This window comes from Physeter macrocephalus, chromosome 15 (genome assembly GCF_002837175.3).
Source record: "Physeter macrocephalus isolate SW-GA chromosome 15, ASM283717v5, whole genome shotgun sequence".
NCBI classification, from domain to species: Eukaryota; Metazoa; Chordata; class Mammalia; order Artiodactyla; family Physeteridae; genus Physeter; species Physeter macrocephalus.
The window spans coordinates 73,103,276-73,116,771 of record NC_041228.1 but is presented as its reverse complement, the minus strand read 5'-3'; the positions used below and the strand labels follow the sequence as shown (position 1 = coordinate 73,116,771).

The following is a 13,496-nucleotide window of genomic DNA, read 5'->3' as shown; positions in this document are numbered from 1 at the left end:
GCTCCGCGGCACGTGGGATCTTCCCGGACCGGGGCACGAACCCGCGTCTCCCGCATCGGCAGGCGGGCTCTCAACCACTGCGCCACCAGGGAAGCCCCCAAAAAAGTCAGTCTTAAAAGAGCTGCCAGCGTGAGGGTGAGAGTTGCCCTCTGGGTGCACGGCAGTCCCCGGTCGGGGCAATAACCGCCACCTCCTCGGGGTAGGAATGGAATCAGGCATCTACCCGCGGCGATTATGATCCCCTGCTCCCGAGACAAGCTAGTGTGGTATAATCATGCAATCAGATTAAAATCCCCTTTTAAGGTTTAAAGTTAAAAATGATTTATATTTGAGTACTGGTCCTATGGTATGGCTGAGTTCTGGTTATTGTGGTATTGGGGGTTAACTCAGACCAGCGTTTCTGCTGGAGCTTTTAATTATGCATAAGAACCCTCCTACTTTGTTCTTCTGTATCTTTCATACAAAGCCCACAGTGCTCTCCAAACACCATTAACTCATTAATACTTGCCACCCTCCAGGGAGGTGGATCGGAGGCAAGGTGATTAGCCCATGTTCCAGACAGGGCCAGTGGCACAGAGGACTTCAGTCACTTCCCCAAGGTCGCGAGAGTCAGAGCTGGGTAGAGAGCAGAGCCTGCTGCTGTGCCACCCCCAGTCTGCCTCTTCCCAGGAGTGAAAGCCAGTGACAGCTGGATCTTGGGGATCGTCTCTACCTGTTTCTGAATATCGGTGTGGGAACAACACACTAAACGTCTCGCCCAAAACAAAGCCAGAATATTTTTTTTCTTGAAATGTAAAACCTATGCTCTTTAAGGCAAAGGGATGTGTACATTAATCACCAAAATGAAATTGGGTATCACTTAGATAGAGCGCCAAAGTCCTCAAAGTCTTCTGATATTGACCCTTAAACTTTTCTTACATAGAATCAGGAAGTTCCATTTGGCCAAGCAGAAATGAAACTTGAACTTCACAAGAGTTAGGATTCAGTTTGAAACTGAGAAGTACTAACATCTGTCTTTTGAGTTTGACAGACAGCCTTTTCTCCTTGGTGTCACTTGAATGCAGGCTGGTTTCACATGGACTTCATTGTAGTTTCAGTGGAGCCAGAAGAGGGGGCCTCGTGTGATCTGGGTGGGCACCAAAGGTGCTAGTTAATGTCCGGAGAGCCACTGAAAGCCTGGAACCTGGGGTCAAAGGGCTCCAGAGACTGGCTTGAAAGGCAGAGTAGCAAATTCAGTGGGAAACCATGAGCCTTCTTGGGCCATTGTCTTTATTTATGATTCATTTATTTATTCAACAAACATTCATCGAGTATCTGTTGTGCGCTAGTTGTTGTCTGGGTGCAAGCAGTTCTAAGATGAATAAGACATAATGCTCATATTGCAGGAGTTTGCAATCAAGGAGCAAAGATAAACAAACAGCAAATAATTATTATATAAGATAATAAGCAATCGTAGAGACATTTACAAAGTCTGATTAAGGAAAATTAGCTTCAGTGGCTCAGAGAAATCTTCCAAGAGGCGTTTCTTGACCATAAAGAGGATGTGTCTGAAGGATGAACAGTTTGCTGAGGGCAGCAACGGAGCTAAACTTTCAAGGGTTACCCATTTGCTGAAGGTCTGTGATTAGGAGTGATAGCATCATTTATAGCAGCAGCAAGTGGTCACCGAATTCCTAATATACACAAGCCACACCCCTGGACTCCTGCGGAAGCAAAGACACTAGAAATGATTCTTGACCTCAGGCAAATTATAATCTGTTTGAGAAAACAGGGTATATGTTAAAGACAAGTAGCAATAGAATGTGATGTCTAGTTAGTGCCACTTGAGGACTCAGACAATAAGCACAGTAGAAATCCAGAGAAAAGAGGGTGAACGTTGAAACACTAGAATTAAGGATACTTACGGAGGAGATGGCAACTAAGCTGGGGCTAGGATGAGAACCTCTGATATTTAGTGAGAGGCATAGGAGAGATTTTAGGCAGAGGAAATAAAATGAAAATGATTGCAGTGGGGATAGGTGGGGGCATATTGAGTGGACCAAACACAGGCCATTTGGTGAGGAGGCAGGGCTCCTGTAGAAGAGAGGTGGGACCCAAGCATAGACAGATGGGGCAGGGCTTTCATGCTCATTGACTGTGACGCCGGCAGTGCCCCCTACCCCTCCTGGTGCCAACACGCCCAGCCACCACTGGAGCCCTTTACTTCAAGCTGTACCGTCGGACCTCACTTCCAGACTAGGATGGGTGGGCTTTGATTTTGGAGAGCAGAGCATCCAAAGACTCTTGGGCAGGCAGGTCTGACGGGTAGGTTTAGGTTTGGTTGCCAGGGACTGAACACTCCAAGCAGAAGTGGCTTAAACAAGAAAAACATTTTGTCCCCTCTCATGTGAAAGTCTGGCAGCAGATTCTCCAGGAACAGCATCCAGAGCCCCGATGGATCCTGCTCTCTCATCACTCCACCTTGCAAAGCTCCTGTTGCCGAGACCAGGTTTTGTTTTTTAGTTTTTGTGGGTTTTTTCCCCTCAAACTCCTAAGATTGTGTTTTTAATGAATATATACATTGCTTGGGATATAACTTTTCTGGCCAGGAAACACATTAAAAACATCCTAGGGCTTCCCTGGTGGCGCAGTGGTTGCGCGTCCGCCTGCCGATGCAGGGGAACCGGGTTCGCGCCCCGGTCTGGGAGGATCCCACATGCTGCGGAGAGGCTGGGCCCCTGAGCCATGGCTGCTGAGCCTGCGCGTCCGGAGCCTGTGCTCCGCAACGGGAGAGGCCACAACAGAGGGAGGCCCGCATACCACAAAAAAAAAAAAAAAAAAAAATCCTAATGTTTTCTATGATCACATCACCTGTATTTGGCTCCAGTTTTCTCGTTTTATTTGGATTAGGCTAGGCTGTGCTGCAGTAACAAATGAGATCATTTTTAACAAATAACATTATTTTAATGTTGCACTTCTGTATCAGAATGGGTTTACCTGATTGCAATGACTGGCAGATCACTCTGGAGACTTACATACAGGCAATTAATTAATTGTTTTAAACTCAAAATGATACATATCACTTTTAGTGACATTTCATGGTCAAAGCAAATCACATGGCCAAGCCAAATGTCAAGGGGTGAGGAATCATAACCCTCTACTGCATCTGGAAGGAGAGAACAAGCTATCAGTGGACAGTGGTAGTGTCTCCACAAATCCAAGTTTTGACCAAGGTCAAGTTTTAAGTGGTTTGAGTGGGTGCTGGAGGAGAAGCCATATGTCCACTCCCCTGCCACCAGGGAGCAAGTAGGTGGAAAAAAGTGCAGCCACCCTTGAAGGAAAGGTTTTGCAAACTGCATGGCCCACTCGTGCTTCTCTCCCATTTCCCAGAACTTGGTCATGTGACCACACCTAGCTACAGGGGAGCGTGGGAAGTGCTGTGTTTACCAGGTATCCACGTCCACAGCTGCCTAAGGAAGAACAGGAAAGTGTGTATTAAGGGACATACAGCAGTCTTTGTTACCATGAGTAAAAGGACATTTTTAAAAGAGATGATAAATGTTGTGTTTTTAAAAACACAATATTTTGGTGGATCGAATGCTATTAATTACTCATGAGCCTCCAGTTTTGCTCAGGGCAATGGGAAAGCTAAGCCTGAAACACGAGTGTCACCCTCTGCTACCCCCTTTTTACTCTTAGTAAAAAGTTCTTAGTCCCATTGAATCCCACTGCAGGTGTGCGGATGACAAAGGACGAGTCTATTTCATTCCTGACCAAAGGGGGTCTCTTCTGAAGTGTTGCCTTAGAATGACAGAATTTAACTGGAATGATAGACTTTTGAATAGTTTCATCAAGCAGGACAAGGATCTAAGGTCCATGTCAGTGACTACCATTGACAATGATCAGGACTCACAATGCATTGTGGGGCACCAATCTGTTGAATTGTTCATCGCTATTTCATTAATTGCTATTTTATTAGCCACTATTTTATGGCATAGGCAAAAATGATACAAGTAAAGCAAATGACTGGTCTAAATTTGTGAGTAAATTCCAGCACTAGAAATTACACCAGAACTTCAAATAGTATCCTAAAATTTTTTAGTATTTTGGAGAGTTTACTTTGACTTTTCCACAAAAGCTTTAAATTTCAAGCCATGACTTATTTCTTTTAAATTGTTTCTTTTTCTTTTTTTTTCAGAAACAGAAAATTGTAATTCATATAATGTACAATTCACCCATTTAAGTGTACGATCAATGGCTTTTAGTGTATTCACAGAGTTGTGCATCCATTACGACAATCAATCTTAGAACATTTTCATCACCCCCAAAGGAAACCTTATGTTCCTTAGCCATCACTCCCAATCTCCCATATGCTACCCCCTCCTCCAGCCTTAGGGAACCACCAAACTAAACTCTGTGATTTGCCTATTTTGAACATTTAATATAGATATATGGTCCTTTTTGACTGGATTCTTTCACTTAGCACAACGTTTTCAAGGTTCATCCATGTTGTAGCCTGTATCTGTACTTCATTTCTTTTTGTTGTGGAATAATATTTCATTGTATGTATATACCACATTTTGTTTGTCCATTTGTCAGTTGATAAACATGTGAGTTGTTTCCATGTTTTGGCTATTATGAATGATACTTCTATGAACATTTGTGTACAAATATTTGTGCACACGTATGTTTTCATGTCTCTTCAACATATACCTAAGGAGTGGAATTGCTGGGTCATATGGTAGCATGACCATACGTTTAAACATTTGAGGAACTGCCAGATTGTCTTCCAAAGTGGCTGCACCACTTTACATTCCCACCAGTAGAGTATGAGGGTTCCAGTTTCTACATATCTTCACCAACACTTTTTGATTTTTGCCATCCTAGTGCATGTAAAGTGGAATCTCATTGTGGTTTTGATTTGCATTTCCCTGACAGCTAATACTGTTCGTAGTCTTTTTATGTGCTTATTAGCCATTTGCATATCTTCTTTGGAAAAATGTCTATCTGGACCCTTTGCCATCTTTTAAACAACTGGGTTATCTTTTTATTAGTGAGTTGTAATACTTCTTTCGTATATTTTTTCAATACAAATCCCTTATCTGATATATTATTTTCAAAAATTTTATCACATTCTGTGGGTTCAAATTTTTATCCCATTCTTGTCAATTTCTGCAAAGAAGTCAGCTGGGGTTTTGATAGAGATTACATCAAATCTGTAGATCAATTTGGGGAGTATTGTCATTTTAACAATAGCCCTAAGTCTTCCAAACCATGAACATGAGATGCTTTTCCATTTATTTAGTTCTTCTTTAACTTCTGTCAACAATATCTTATAGGTTTCAGAGTATTAGTTTTACACTTATTTTGTTAAATTTATTTCTAAGTATTTTTTTTGTTGATGCTATTGTAAACAGAACTGTTTTCTTAATTTCTTTTCTATTTTTCTCACTGCCACTGTATCAAAATACAATTGATTTTTGTACATTTTTCTTGTATCCTGCAACCTCACTGAACTTGTTTATTAGTTCTAGTAGTTTTTTAGTGGGTTCCTTGGGATTTTCTATACATCCGGTCATGTCATCTGCAAATAGAGTTAGTTTTACTTTCTCCTTTCCAATCTGTATGCCTGTTATTTAAGATTCTTGCCTAATTGACTTGGTTAGAAATGATAACTTCTGGAGAGAATATCATGGATCATAGTGACAAGCTCCGTGCCTCTCCAAAGCTCTTTATTCCTAAATGCCATTACTGGGCTGAGCTGTCATCTGGGATTTACTACTAGGTCCCTAGGGAAGAAATATCTTAGGAAAATAGGAAAAGGGGAAAATGAGAGGGAAAAGGAGAAGTGAGTGAAGGGAGAGAAACAGGAAGGAGGTAATGAAGGAGGAGGAGAAGGAAAAGGACAGAAAAAAAGAGTTGGCTCTGGCGCTGAAGTTTTCCTCTCTGAGCTCTGTGTAGGCTGTCGTGCCCGCAGTGATGCTGTTGGTTTTTGTGTACTGCCTGATCACCAGCAGGAAGGGCAGGCAGTGGTGCTCTAGCTTAGTAAAGGCTTTCATGTACTTTGCGTAAAGCAGAAAAGCAACAAATCCTTATGCAGGATGGGCAGTTTTAGAGAAAATAGCATCAAGATGGCAAATGATGCAATGCAGGTTTCTGTGTAGAAAGCGGTGACTCTGTCCTTGTCGGTGACTTTGAGCCACAGGAACGGAAGGGTAAGCCTCAGTTGTGTCGCTGCTCTTCCTTGCCCACTGGTGACCATCTGGTTGTAGGTGAGGGGTAACAATGAAGAAATAACCAAGGGGAGTGCATTTCAACCCAAATGGCCCTACTCCAAATGTGGTTCTTTGCCAAGGACCAAAGGTAACCATGAGGATTATTGACTTGTGATTAATTCATTCAATCTCTGGGTTGCGGGTTTTAACTTGGATAATCTAGTTTTAACTTGGATAATCTTTTTTTAACTTGGATAATCTGAAGGCAGCTGGATCCAGAAAAAGATTGGTATCTGAAAGGAATATGATTTTTCAGAGGCTTTGGGGTTGTAAGGAAATATCCTTGGAGTGTGTGAGTTTTTAAAGAGAATTCATCAGAAAATGTGCGCATCAGAATGTAGGCAACACAAGGCTGTGAACAGTGCCACTTCTGGAATAACAAAAGGCAAACGGGATCCTTAAGGAAATGGGCTGGCTTAGAATTATGAATCACTGGCCCATTTCTTATAGTGATGAATGATGAGTCACTGTTTCAACTTTGGATGAAATAATAGGCTGCATCTGAGACGCTCCATTAATCATCATAAGAATTAGGCTTCTGCCAATTCATTACTGCAGGGTCGACATGTGCTGAACAGTTGAGTTGAATTTCAGGAAGGGGTGAACTTTAGGCAAGGGCTGGCTTAAAAGAATGCAAACGTTAGGGCTCTATTCTCTCCTGGATGGGTGGGAATTTATGAGTGGAGAATAGATGCTATTATATCATCCCTCCACTGGACCCCTCTTCTAGAAGCCTAACAAAACTCCAACTACAAAGTCTTTTGGCTTTTTGGTATTCAGGGGCACAATACAATAGATAGCCAACATAGATCATAAAATCTGTTTTTTTTTCTCTGCGTGTTTCATGTATTCGGAAAGTGATTAACAATCTACTAGACACTGGAATTTCAGAAGTTATGAAAGTAAGCAAATTTAGCCCATTGCTCTTTGAAGAACAAGGTCAGCCTTGCAAAATTTCTGCTTTTCTAAAAACTTCTTACTATAGATAATGAAAACTTGAGTTACAGGCAACAGAAGGAAGAAACTTGGTCCATATAAACCAGGAGTCAGGCTGGATTCATCATTTGGTCAACTTCAAAGCTCTTGAGCTGAATGGGAGGTTAAACAGTTGTTTCAGCAGATTAAAATTAATGTGCTTGAAAGGTATATAGAAAGTGTGGCTATCTCTATTGTTGTGGTTGGCAGTGACGGGAAATCCAAGAGAAATTCATGCAGTCCTTGACTCCACTGATTTGGATGGAGTAGAAGAAAAACTCACCCAAGTTACAAAAGCGATCTGTTGCTACATCTTAATGTTATTAGCTGTAGTGACCGGTAAGAATATGAAACACATTCAAATCATCATTTGGAAACTTGGTTTATTCTATAGAATACAGATTTTTTCAGATTTTTTTTTTTGTCAAATCAAAAGCATATGTGTTTTTTGAAGAAAACCCAAGAATTGGATCAGAATGTTAAAATTTATTTTAAGAGACATTTTTAAAATACAGATTTTCTTAAGGTAGCTTTCATCAGTATTTATAGGAAGAAAAAACAATAAAAGGAATTTGAAAAACAAACTCGAATCAATTAGATGTACATAGAGAGCTTTTGTGCATACCTTACACACACACACACACACACACACACACACACGCAATTTTGCATAAAGCTTCTATCATTGAAATCTAATAGCTTCTCAACTGATTTCTCTGACCCCAGGTTCTTCCTCATTCATTTCATTTTTCATAACTACCATACGTTCTTATGACAGAGAACGTATCTGATGCCTGCCTGACTTAAAACTCCAATGAGGAGGGCTTCCCTGGTGGCGCAGTGGTTAAGAATCCACCTGCCAATGCAGGGGACATGGGTTCGAGCCCTGGTCCAGGAAGATCCCACATGCCGTGGAGCAACTGAGCCCGTGAGCCATGACTACTGAGCCTGCGCTGAAGAACATTCTGTCTGAAATTAGATAAATATATAAAGAAAATGTGAGTTCTTCACACACACACACACACACACACACACACACACGCAATTTTGCATAAAGCTTCTATCATTGAAATCTAATAGCTTCTCAACTGATTTCTCTGACCCCAGGTTCTTCCTCATTCATTTCATTTTTCATAACTACCATACGTTCTTATGACAGAGAACGTATCTGATGCCTGCCTGACTTAAAACTCCAATGAGGAGGGCTTCCCTGGTGGCGCAGTGGTTAAGAATCCACCTGCCAATGCAGGGGACATGGGTTCGAGCCCTGGTCCAGGAAGATCCCACATGCCGTGGAGCAACTGAGCCCGTGAGCCATGACTACTGAGCCTGCGCTGTAGAGCCCACGAGCCACAACTATTGAGGCCACGTGCCACAACTACTGAAGCCCGTGTGTCTAGAGCCCAGTGCTCCGCAACAAGAGAAGCCACCACGATGAGAAGCCCGTGCACCGCAACGAAACGTAGCCCCCGCTTGCCTCAACTAGAGGAAACCCGTGCACAGCAACAAAGACCCAATGCAGCCCAAAATAAATAAAATTTTTTTAAAAACCCCACAAAACTCCAATGAGGAGAATATTGATGGCTCCCTGCTCCCAGGGTCTGGACATCTATCTGAAGGCATGTGAGTGGAGGGTGGGGCCAAGGTGGCAGTGCATGGCCAGGGTCATTGGATCCCGTCCTCACACCAAGCACCGTCTGTGCTCTGAATAAAGGCCTCACAAATGCTTGGAGAGATTGTAATTTGTAAATAAGTTAATTTCAAGGCATGTATTATTGTATTTTTATAGGCATTTTCTTAGCCATAGGTTATTAAAAACAACTATTTTCATGTAGGAGATCTCTGAACTTTTTTTTTTTTTAATTTTAAAAAAGGATCTTCATACTCCCAAAACATAGGAATCAGCAGTATAGGACAATGTAAGGATGTGTTGTCATGACACGCATGACCCATCTCAACCCAATTTAACCCACAGGACCTGCTGAGCCCCTTTCTACCTTTCACCCCCACCTTGATATTCTGTGTTTACCCCCAGGATTCTTCTGGAAGCTGGTTGTAATTCCCCCAGCAGAGTTTTTGCCTTCCTTTGCCTCTCAATCTCAGCACTTATTTACTCCTGGATGCTGAAGGATTTTTCATATTCTACCATCATATTTGCCTGCCTATCTACCCTGCCCCACCTGCCTTGACAAATCTCTCTTTACCCCTTCCCCATCATCGGAGTTGGGATCCTTTGTAGGCTTTTGGTTAAGGCTTGTTTAACTGAACTACATTTTAAATCTGGAGCTGGGGCCTGAATTCAAATGTCGTAGGAATGCTGTCAGTGGAACTCTCCAAAAACAAACAAACAAAAAGCAAAACAGCACACAAACACACATCTGCTATAGGTGGGTGGCCAGCTGTCCATTTTAACAGCCAAATAAAAGATTTTCTAAAGGGTTGAAGAGATGGCACACAGGAAAGAAAGCTTGATATTTAAAAAGGATTTAGGAGATTGGTTCAAGATGCCAGAGTAGAGGACGTGTGCTCACTCCCTCTTGCGAGAGCACCAGAATCACAACTAACTGCTGAACGATCATCAACAGGAAGACACTGGAACTCACCAAAAAAGATACCCCACATCCAAAGACAAAGGAGAAGCTGCAATGAGACAGTAGGAGTGGCACAGTCACAATAAAATCAAATCCCATAACTGCTGGGTGGGTGACTCACAAACTGGAGAACACTTATATCACAGAAGTCCACCCACTGCAGTGAAGGTTCTGAGCCCCACATCCGGCTTCCCAACCTGTGGGTGGTGCGGCAACCGGAGGAGGAATTCCTAGAGAATCAAACTTTGAAGGCTAGCGGGATTTGACTGCAGGACTTCAACAGGACTGGGGGAAACAGAGACTCCACTCTTGGAGGGCATACACAGGGTAGTGTGCACATCGGGACCCAGGGGTAGGAGCAGTGACCCCACAGGACACTAAATTAGACCTACCTGCTAGTGTTGGAGGGTCTCCTGCAGAGGCAGGGGGTGGCTGTGGCTCACCACGGGGACAAGGACACTGGCAGCAGAAGTTCTGGGAAGTACTCCTTAGCATGAGCCCTCCCAGAGTCCGCCATTAGCCCCACCAAATAGCCAGGCAGACTCCAGGGCTGGGTCACCTCAGGCTAAACAACCAACAGGGAGGGAACCCAGCCCCACCCATCAGCAGACAAGCAGCTTAAAGTTTTACTGAGCTCTGCTCACCAGAGCAACACCTAGCTCTACCCACCACCAGTCCCTCCCATCAGGAAATTTGCACAAGCCTCTTAGATAGCCTCACCCACCAGAGGGCAGACAGCAGAAGCAAGAAGAACTACAATTCTGCAGCCTGTGGAACAAAAACCACATTCACAGTAAGGTAAACAAAATGAAAAGGCCGAGGATTATGTACCAGATGAAGGAACAAGATAAAACCCCAGAAAAACAATGAAATGAAGTGGAGATAGGCAACCTTCCAGAAAAAGAATTCAGAATAATGATAGTGAAGGTGATGCAGGAGCTCAGAAAAAGAATGGAGGCAAAGATCAAGAAGATGCAAGAAATATTTAACAAAGCCCTAGAAGAGTTAAAGAGCAAATACCCAAAGACAAAGGAGAAGCTGCAATGAGACAGTAGGTGGGGCGCAATCACAATACAATTAAATCCCGTAACCGCTGGGTGGGTGACTCACAAACTAGAGAACACTATACCACACAAGTCCACCCACTGGAGTGAAGGTTCTGAGCCCCATGTCAGGCTTCCCAAACTGGGGGTCCGCCAACAGGAGAAGGAATTCCTAGAGAATCAGACTTTGAAGGCTAGCGGGATTTGATTGCAGGACTTCGACAGGACTGGGGGAAACAGAGACTCCACTCTTGGAGGGCACACACAAAGTAGCGTGCACATCGGGACCCAGGGGAAGGAGCAGTGACCCCATAGGAGACTGAACCAGACCTAGCTGATAGTGTTGGAGGGTCTCCTGCAGAGGTGGGGGGTGGCTGTGTCTCACCGTGAGGACAAGGACACTGGCAGCAGAAGTTCTGGGAAGTACTCCTTGCTGTGAGCCCTCCCAGAGTCTGCCATTAGCCCCACCAAAGAGCCTGGTAAGCACCAGTGCTGGGTCACCTCAGGCCAAACAACCAACAGGGAGGGAACCCAGCCTCACCCATCAGCAGACAAGTGGATTAAAGTTTTACTGAGCTCTGCCCACCAGAGCAACACCCAGCTCTACTCACCACCAGTCCCTCCCATCAGGAAGCATGCACAAGCCTCTTAGATAGCCTTATCCACCAGAGGGCAGACAGCAGAAGCAAGAAGAGCTACAATTCTGCAGCCTGTGGAAGGAAAAATAGACGAAATGAAAAGGCACCACATTCACAGAAAGATAGACAAAATGAAAAGGCAGAGGACTTTGTACCAGATGATGGAACAAGGTAAAACCTGAGAAAAACAACTGAATGAAGTGGAGATAGGCAACATTCCAGAAAAGGAATTCAGAATAAAGATAGTGAAGATGACGCAGGACCTTGGAAAAAGAATGTAGGCAAAGATCGAGAAGATGCAAGAAATGTTTAACAAAGACCTAGAAGAATTAAAGAACAAACACCTAGAAGAATTAAAGAACAAACAGAGATGAACAATACAATAACTGAAATGAAAAATACATTAGAAGGAATCAATAGCAGAATAACTGAGGCAGAAGAACGGATAAGTGACCTGGAAGACAGAAAGGTGGAATTCACTGCCGTGGAACAGAATAAAGACAAAAGAATGAAAAGAAATGAAGACAGCCTAAGACCTCTGGGACAACATTAAACACAGCAACCTTTGCATTATAGGGGTCCCAGAAGGAGAAGAGAGGGAGAAAGAACCCGAGAAAATATTTGAAGAGATTATAGTCGAAAACTTCCCTAACGTGAGAAAGGAAATAGCCACCTAAGTCCAGGAAGTGCAGAGAGTCCCAGGCAGGATAAACGCAAGGAGAAACATGCCGAGACACAGAATAATCAAATTGACAAAAATTAAAGACAAAGAAAAATTATTGAAAGAAACAAGGGAAAAATGACAAACTCCCATAAGGTTAACAGCTGATTTCTCAGCAGAAACTCTACAAGCCAGATGGGAGTGGCACGATGTATTTAAAGTAATGAAAGGGAAGAAACTACAACCAAGGTTACTCTACCCAGAAAGGATCTCATTCAGATTCGATGGAGAAATCAAAAGATTTACAGACAAGCAAAAGCTAAGAGAATTCAGCACCACCAAACCAGCTTTACAACAAATGCTAAGGGAACTTCTCTAAGTGGGAAACACAAGAGAAGAAAAGGACCTACAAAAACAAAACCATAACAATTAAGAAAATGGTATTAGGAACACACATATTGATAATTACCTTAAACATGAATAGATTAAATGCTCCACCCAAAAGACACAGGCTCCCTTAATGGATACAAAAACAAGATCCATATATATGCTGTCTACAAGAGACCGATTTCAGACCTAGGGATACATACAGACTGAAAGTGAGGGGATGGAAAAAGATAGTCCATGCAAATGGAAATCAAAAGAAAGCTGCAGTAGCAATACTCATATCAGATAAAACAGACTTTAAAATAAAGAATGTTACAAGAGACAAGAAAGGACACTATGTAATTATCAAGGGATCAATCCAAGAGGAAGATATAACAATTATAAATATATATGCACCCAACGTAGGAGCACCTCAATACATAAGGCAACTGCTAACAGCTATAAAAGAGGAAATCGACAGTACACAATCATAGTGGGGGACTTTAACACCTCACTTACACCAATGGACAGATCATCCAGACAGAAAATTAATAAGGAAACAGAAGCCTTAAATGACACAATAGACCAGATAGATTTAATTGATATTTATAGGACATTCCATCCAAAAACAGCAGATTACACTTTCTTCTCAAGTGCACATGGAACATTCTCCAGGATAGATCACATCTTGGGTCACAAATCAAGTCTCGGTAAATTTAAGAAAATTGAAATCATATCAAGCATCTTTTCTGATCACAATGCCACGAGATTAGAAATCAATTACAGGGAAAAACACAAACCCATGGAGGCTAAACAATACGTTACTAAATAACCAAGAGATCACTGAAGAAATCAAAGAGGAAATAAAAAAATACCTAGAGACAAATTACAATGAAAACACGATGATCCAAAACCAGTGGGATGCAGCAAAAGCAGTTCTAAGAGGGAAGTTTATAGCAATACAAGCC

At 42.6% G+C, this 13,496-nt stretch overlaps 1 long non-coding RNA gene across 1 annotated transcript in view; it reads left to right on the top strand.

Moving 5' to 3' along the window:
* LOC114487855 (uncharacterized) overlaps positions 1-8,026 on the top strand; it is a 10,087-nt gene extending 2,061 nt beyond the window's left edge. The window contains exon 3 of the long non-coding RNA XR_003683344.1: positions 7,956-8,026. This is a non-coding gene — a long non-coding RNA (uncharacterized lncRNA). The remainder of the gene's footprint in view (positions 1-7,955) is intronic.
* The last annotated feature ends 5,470 nt before the right edge of the window (positions 8,027-13,496 follow it).